Genomic DNA, 8,705 nt, shown 5'->3' with positions numbered 1-8,705 from the left:
CATATATAGGTAGGTAACTAGTTAGGTACTATAATACAGTATGATTAATGTTATTATATACTTACCAGCTAAATGTCCTACGTTTCCATCGGGGTTAAAATCTTCTTTCATTTTTTTTACGAGTGTACGGAAGTCCGAAACATATGGCTATCACGTGGGTCAACCGCAAGTATTTGTAACTTTCGGAGTTATTACTTTTCATTTTTATCAATAAAATTTAATGGCAATAAAATAAATAAAAAAATTTTTATATAAATGGAAAAACAATAATTTTTAAACTATTACAATGATATCGTCATTGTGCTACTACAATAAGTCGAAAAATAGTATGTTATGTATATACCTATAGTCTACAGTCGTATACTATTGTTAAACGTGTTGTCATTCACCAGTCGTCACGAATATATCCTATAAGCTTGTTTATTTTACAATACCTACGCGTAAAAAGCAATTTCTATAAGTGTATTATTGTATTGTGACGAGTTTTATTATGTGACAAAAAAAAAAAAGGAATATAAATGTACCAACTCAATTCAAATAAATCTCATTATTAAAATAGTTTTACCCATTTCACATAATTCGATTTTTTTTTTACATTCATCATTTTTTGTTTGTTTTAAAAATATATGTTATTGGTTTGAATAGTAAATAGCTCGATAGTGTATACCAGTGACGAGGTAAGCTATTTTCACACAAGGAGAAAAGATATTATTCTAACCACCCACCCACCCACCCAATATTTTATGAAAAAAAATTGCATTAAATTAAGTTATGTTTATTATTTATTTAACATTTATTATAGGTACAATGACAGTACATTCTTAAAACGTTTGAAGTTAATAACATACATACTTCTAGTTTATTATTTTCTTATTTAAGTTATTTTTTAAGATTCTGATCGGAGAAAAACAATGTTAGCGTCCGATTTTCTACCTCAGCATCTTTTTGCTGATAGGAAAATTAATTTAGTATTTTTTTTTTTTTTGGGGGGAGGGGGAAGGATAGAAATAAAAAAATTGAGTTATTTTCAAAAACGTGGTAAAAACTAAAAAAATAAGGAAAAAATGTGGGTAAGCGGATATCGCTCTGCCGTACAGTAGGTTACATACTTTGTACAACAACAAAATCATTTTTAAATATTAAATTTCATAAATATTGTCAAAATTGAAATTTAAATACATATAAAAAAAAATTGTGGTTTTGTATTTTTACACTGCTATTTAAGTAATATATCAGGAGCTTTGTAATTAACTTTGATGCATTTTGGCCTAACAAATAAAATTTTGTTGAAATGTTAAAATATTTTGAAAATTTTATCAAGTATAGGAATTGATAAAATAAACATATGATATACATTTCAAGAATCTATGGTTATTGGTTTTTGAATTACATCAAAATAAGAAAATCGCTAACTACATATGAGAAGTCGAGTGAATATCCAATTGTTGTAAAAATTTGAACTTCAAACGCTCATAAAAATTTAATTTGACTTTCTTATAGAAATTTTTTTATTGATAAAGGTAGATAGCCTTATAAGGAGTCTTGAATTACATTTGAAAATCTTAGACTTAAAAAGAAAAATTTTTAGGAATTTTTATTTAAAAATAATTTACACATTGAGTTTTATGCTTTTTGTCAAAATTCGAACTTTAAATACTTATGGAAAAAAATTTTAACTATGGATTTTTAATATTTTACAAATTTTACTGTAACAATAAATTAAGAGCCTTTGTATTAAATGTTCAAGTTTTTTTACCCAACATTCATAGAAAAAAAAAACTAAAAAAAATTGGAAACTGAAAATGTCCGTAAACAGTTCAAAACAAATTAATATTTATTGAAAATTTTGTTGTGTATATAAAATGCTATTATGAACAACCAGTGAAAATTGCATGAAGATTTGTTGTAGTTATACCAAAAACCAAAATCGATTTTGTTGAAAACCAACTTTGCGTAAAGATTCCCGTTTTTTTTTTTTTTTTTCCAGTGCTTTCAAACAATATTAGGATTTTTTTAAAATTTAAACCCCCTAAAGTATTCATTTTCCTATCAAAAAAGATACTGTTGAAGAAAATCTAAGCATTTTTACTATCCTAAAAGGTGATGACTTAAACAAAAACACAAAAACACATCATTGTAAAATTAATATACATTCATCGCTCGACTCCGAATCTAAAATGAGAATTTTTACACAAAGCCAATTTTCATCAAAATCAATTTATAATGAAATATTTACCGTATATATAGGTAGGTACATGAAATTGTCTTACCGAATATTGGCAAAATATTTTGATTATTTTTTAACTATTGAAAGCTGTATACCTAAGCAATTGTTTTTTAATTGCTGTCAGTAAAAAATTTTTGGTAGGGCAATTAACTTGAAAATGTGATAGGGACAGTTCAAAAAGTTGTTTATAGTTAGTGAAATTAAAAAAAAGTTGAGAGTAAGTCCTCAATAATGTTTTACGACTGTCTGATAGAATTTTGACGAAATTCATCAGTCTCGAAAATTTGCAATATACTCTTCAGTTAGAAATGAATAAAATATTTTCAAATATAAGTGATGAAAAGAAAATGACGAAAAATTGCAAATTATATTGCAGTTAAAAAATAAAAATGTATAAAATGATAATTTTTTTAGTTAATGATTGAAAAATGAAAATAGAGTTTTTCATAGATAGTTGATATTGTAACCCAAATCTCTAAAAAGCAGGTAAGTGGATGTCGTTCTGCTGTACAGTAGATTACAAGTGGGTCATTGTATAATGGTTGTATTAAATTTGAATTCAATGATATAATATCATTGTATAAGAAAAACGATTCTGAGCGGAGACGGTTTGTCAGTCTGGATATTTTATATTGTTATTATTTATTTTATCATGTAGGTAATCAAGTTGAACTAATATTAAAATATTACAATTTTTTATTCGTTTCTATGGTGATAAACAAAGCGTTAGAAATTAAAATCCCATTTTTAGCGTTTTTTCGTAATTTTTCGGTGGTTTTTCCAGTGGAATTAAATAACTATTGAGAAAATCGAAAAATGACCTCTCTAAAGTACCATCTTGATCCAATTTGCTAAAAGATAAGGTACTATATGTTGAAATCGAAACACTCTTTCTGGAAGACATTTTGTATACAGGATATAAAAATAAAATAAAAAAAAATAAACGCCATTGTAAAAACAATAGCTCCTTCGCTCCGCTCAGAATCTAAAATATATTCACACCGTCATTTTTATAGACATTTTAAGTTCAAATTAGAATAAAATAAGATATGTACCTAAACGAAAAATAACGTTTTTAGTTATTTTTTTTGTAATTTAAAAATATTATTCGTGGGTAGGTACATAAAACTTTTAAAGTACAAAAAATTAAATGTTTTCAACAAAGTAAATTTAACATACTGTTAGTATAAATGACTTCATTAGCAATATTATAAAATATACTTATAGTAATAATGTAATAAAGGCAGACAGTCTTCGTTCAGTTTCGGTTTTGGTGTACAATGATTTTATATCATTGAATTAACATTTAACACATCCATTACAATGACCCATTTGACATCTAATGAACAGCAGAGCGTTACCCATTTGCCACCCTTTTTTTAAATTAGTACTTCATTAATTCTATAGTATATTGTGTAAAGTATATGTATGCTAAAAATGAATACCCATTACCCAATACCCACCCACCCACCCAAATTTTGGAGGAGCGGCCGCTCCTCTAGACCCCATTCGCCACGCCACTGCCTAGCTGCCGGAACTAATTTTACCGCACTACATTTTGAGTTCTTCATGGGCGTGTCAACAATTTCCAGAATAGTTTTAAACATGTGATGTTACTTGGAAAATATTGCAACCCATTGAAATGGCAGCATCTACGACTCAAGATTGGCAAGAAATATCAAATGGATTTTTAAAACATCACAATTTATTAATTTCGTTGGAGCTGTTGATGGCAAACACATTAGGGTGAAATGTCCAAAAAATAGTGGGACATTATATATATTATAACTAGGGCTTGGATTTTGTAGCAAAATAAATCCTTAAAAAAGAATTTTAAGTGCCAAAAAAAGCAAAAAAAATAGTTTACTTCATTAAAATCTGAACGACTCAAAACGTATTTATATATGAATAAGAATTATCTCTCTATCACACTCCCCTCAAAAGAAGCATTTGCTACATAATCCGAGCCCTAATTATAACTATAAACAATATTATTCACTTATTCTTATGGAGGTCCATTTATCGGTTATCTAGTCCCTCCGATTTGGAGATATGATTTTTTTTTACCATTTGTTTGTGGCCGGTTTGTATTGGTTTGTACCTATTCTAATTTTTTTCGTTTGTAGAGATTTAGTTTTTTTTAAAACCAAAATTTTGGTGGAGGGGGGCTGGGGAAATGAACTAATTTGGAATTTTTATCTAATTTAGATTTTTATTCAACTAGGCTTTTATTATATTTAGATTTTTTTATTAAAAATGTTTTTTAATAAAAATTACAATCATTATCGAATTAATATTAATAATGAAAAAAAAATATGACTAAAATTGAACCATAAAAATAATTAATATAACTGACTGAAAAATTAATGTATATTTATAATTAATAAAAATACAGTATCTAAAAAATAATAATACATAGAAATGACATAGAAATTATAAGAAAAAAATAAATTAACAATTTAACCATTATTACAATTATTATTTTAATAATTTTAATAATTTTTTGTGTCATTTTTATGTGTTATTTATAATATGTATTATTATTAAAGAATAGTTACTTACTTAAAAATTATTATATTTAATATATAATTCCAAATGATAGGTAAGCAGTTTTTGTTTAGATAAAAAAATTTGGAGGGGGGATCTTCTATTTAAATTTTAAATAACTAATGTTACCGCTATGCAAAGAATGATTTTTATGAATTTTGAACTCAAAAATAATTTGCGAATTTGAAATTTTGATGATAACATAATATATCTTTAATATTTTTGATCAGTTATTAAAGCATCTTATGAGGACCCTTGCGTTAAATGTTCAACCCTTATTACCAAGTAAAAAAAGCGTTCATGAAAAAAAAATTTGAAAATTTGAAAAATTTCTCAAGCTTATAAATATCTCAAAAAAAGTTAAAAAAAAATAGAAAATATTATCATATCTGGAAAACGCGAATATAAATAGGTATTTGGTGAAAATTTCAAGGGCCTACGGTTATTTGTTTTCGAGTTACATATAAAGATATAAAATTGGTTTTGCATAAAAATTAGCATTTTTTTCACTTTTTTTTGTTTTTAAAATCGCTATCAAAAATTACCAGGAATTTTTAATTTTGACCACTCAAAGGTATGAACTAGTTTCACTTTTCTATCAGAAATTGTAATTAATATTTATAACTTAGGTAATAATATTCCATATGGAATTTTCCACAGATACTTCCATAATAGGTTCTTCAACGTCATAAGTCATATTAATAATAAATTATTAAATATTAAAATATTAACTTGACAACGTTATGCCAGCCTTATGACCGTCATTTTTGTATATTCTTGTTCTACTCCATGATGGTGGCGAAGTAACTATCACGTCACTGCTTATCCGATTACCTACCCAGTGTATTAATAATATTATCAATTAAAAACCAAATATTATATAACATAATACACAATTTTATTCAAATAAATATACAGATACAATATACATTTTACATAATATACAATTTACATTATTAGGGCATCATAGCCACAATTTATAATTATTTACGGGGTGATACAGCGAAGTCGACGTGGAAAAATCAACCTCCCGGCGAAGAGCCGGCGGCGGTACAGTAAATTAAACATGCGCGGAAAGGACGACACGAACGCTTATCGGTGTGAGAAGGGGAGGGGGTGTAAGGTGCCCAAATGCTATCGTATAATAAAGCCTTATTCGTCTACGCGGTCGATCGCACCACAACAGACATACGTCTGACGAACCGCTTCGTCCGGTTCCAAAGTGAACGGCGTGGACGTCTAGCTCTAGGTGCGACCGTTGTTACCGCCTAGTCGGTCCCCGCGTCACTGCGGTCACTGATGGTGATCGTATACGGTTACTTCGTCTTCTACCGGTGGCAACGGCGACGAGACGGATGATGGAGTCTCGATACAGCTGCAGTCATCGTCTGCATTGGCAGGTGACATCAATGCCAAAACAGACGATCGAGCTCGTGATGGCGATTCCGTTGAAACTGGAAACTCCGCGGACGTAACGAACGGAGCAACGAGTTCGGGAGCATCGGCCGAGGAATTTTCACGCAAGTCCATATTATGTAAAGACATACATTTCTTGTCCACCGGCAAACTATGGACATCGTCGACCGTCTGTACCATCAAGTCAGGCGTGGATTTCCAACCAGCCGCTGTAGGTGCTTCGGTCACGCAATTTGTACGCAAGGCCAAATTAGGTAATGGCGCAAATCTGTAGTGCAGCAGCAATATTGATGAAAATCACAAATCTCGAGCGGCTTTGGTCTATTCGACCGAAGATCGTCAAAGACTATTTACATCATTTCAGTCTTGGATAGCAATTTGATATCTGAACACTTTTTATCTTGAACGGAAATATTTGACATAATGATATATTATTTTGATGATTTAGGTACGTGGAATAAATATACAAAATTCGATTTTAACACGATTTTAATTCCTGATTTTCGTAACAAATGAATACTGATAGTCAGACACGAATTATCGATTTTCCAAACACTTATGCACTTGGCAACGATATGTTTGTTATTTTTGTAAATCCGAATGTATCAACATTTTTTAACATAATATTATGTTATACAGTAGGTACAACAATTATTTATTAAATTCTTATTTTTCAGTTATACCTACCGCTCAAGTATAATCCTAAAATTTATTTTATTATTTAGGGGAGGGGGTTGATGAGGTTGGATTGGAATTGGTTGATAGTGCATTTCCGCTCATGCGACCTGCGTGTTTCGCGAAAGAAATTATTACATCTGTAATGATATATACTTTATGATATATTATTACTTATTATAATAAAATGTCAATACAGCTGCACAAATAAAAATTGGAAAATAAAATATCTTTAGTTATTAAATACTTTTAGATTAAAGAAATTAAATAGAATATTATTTATACATTTATACAACTGTATAAATATTAAATAAATTACTATTAATTAACTCACTCTTAGATTTTGGACAGTAAATAATTATAATCTTTGCAGCTGTATAAACATAAATTATCTAGCACATATGATAACAATTTATTTAAAATGTCACGGAAATGAGCAAGGTCCAAAGTCGCAAAGTCGAGTAAAAAGGCGGCCATCAACATCTATAAAAGGACACACGGCGCTCAGTCATCCAGTAGCTCACTCAACGTCATATTTTTAATAATTTGTAAATTTTCTGTGTTCATTTTTACAAGTAGAAATAAATTCAATTTACTGTAATTATTTTTACCGACTTATCCATTTACAACACTTTGGTATACCTTTCACTATTCTGGTCAGTCAACTTCAACAGTATTTCGGATCATACTGCAAGATACAGTTTTCTGCCAGTGAGTTCTTCGAAAGGTAAGTAAAAATTATATATAACAAACATTCTAATACATTTATTTATTTGAAAAGAAAAACCTATCCCCCGTAATACACCTTATAAAGTGATGAGTTAAAAATATATAATAAAAATTAATATTTAAAATACTCTTCCACACAATAACTGTACTTCTTTATTTTTAACTCATTACACATGCTATGTGATACGATTTTTGAGTAGGTATAGGTATTATCGCGGGCTAGCGTCGTCGGGACGGCCTCGTGCACAATTTTGTAAACGTGTTTTCCCCCGAGGGCCGGTGGGCCATCAAAGAATACAGTCCTGCGATCCTCTTTGCGTTTGAAAATTATAATATTGGCCACGGATAGCTTTAAAATCACTCATTGTAGTTAAGAAAAAACAATATTATAATAATTTATATCGACATTGATTAATTTTATACATATATTATCAATGATATTGTATATTGTTCTCACATAATTTAAAGCAAATTCCTAAAATGTATACGCATTTATGTGTCTGCTGGCTTAATTAATTTTGACTAAACGGTCGTATAATGATATCAAATAACAACGATAAGTACAAATATCACTATTGACTGAGGCGTGTGGCTGGAGGATACACCACACATCTAGTATCCACCCATAGTTGTGTTTTAATATTATATTAAATTGAAACACCCTTTTTTGAAAAATATCCACGTTATGTGCCTGATTATTGTTGTAATGTCGATCTCGTCGTCGATACCTGTCGTGGCATCTTCCAAGGAAAAAAGTATAATAAGTATTGATCTTCTAAAACCGGACAATTCAATCGAAAATTGGATTCCTCTGTAATCTTGGCCTGCTGCGATCTCGTTTTTGTTTGCGGATTGCTGGTCACGGCGACTATGAACACCGAAGAACAACCAAGGCGATAAGGAAAAAACTTAATTGCGAAAATACAACGACCGAGTTTTTTCCCGATCCCGAAAACGATCGCCCGGATTCTGTATATTATACACGCACATCCCACAATATAATACAGAAATAATCTTAATAATATGTATAATATATTATCGTAATTCGTAGTCTGCTGCAGCAAACTGTATCGGTGGTCTCGAATGGTTGTGGTGGAGGGGGTTTAGGCGT

Source organism: Acyrthosiphon pisum, chromosome A1, assembly GCF_005508785.2.
Source record: "Acyrthosiphon pisum isolate AL4f chromosome A1, pea_aphid_22Mar2018_4r6ur, whole genome shotgun sequence".
In the NCBI taxonomy this organism is placed as follows: Eukaryota; Metazoa; Arthropoda; class Insecta; order Hemiptera; family Aphididae; genus Acyrthosiphon; species Acyrthosiphon pisum.
The sequence above is the reverse complement of the archived record's forward strand: the minus strand, read 5'-3'. Positions refer to the sequence as shown.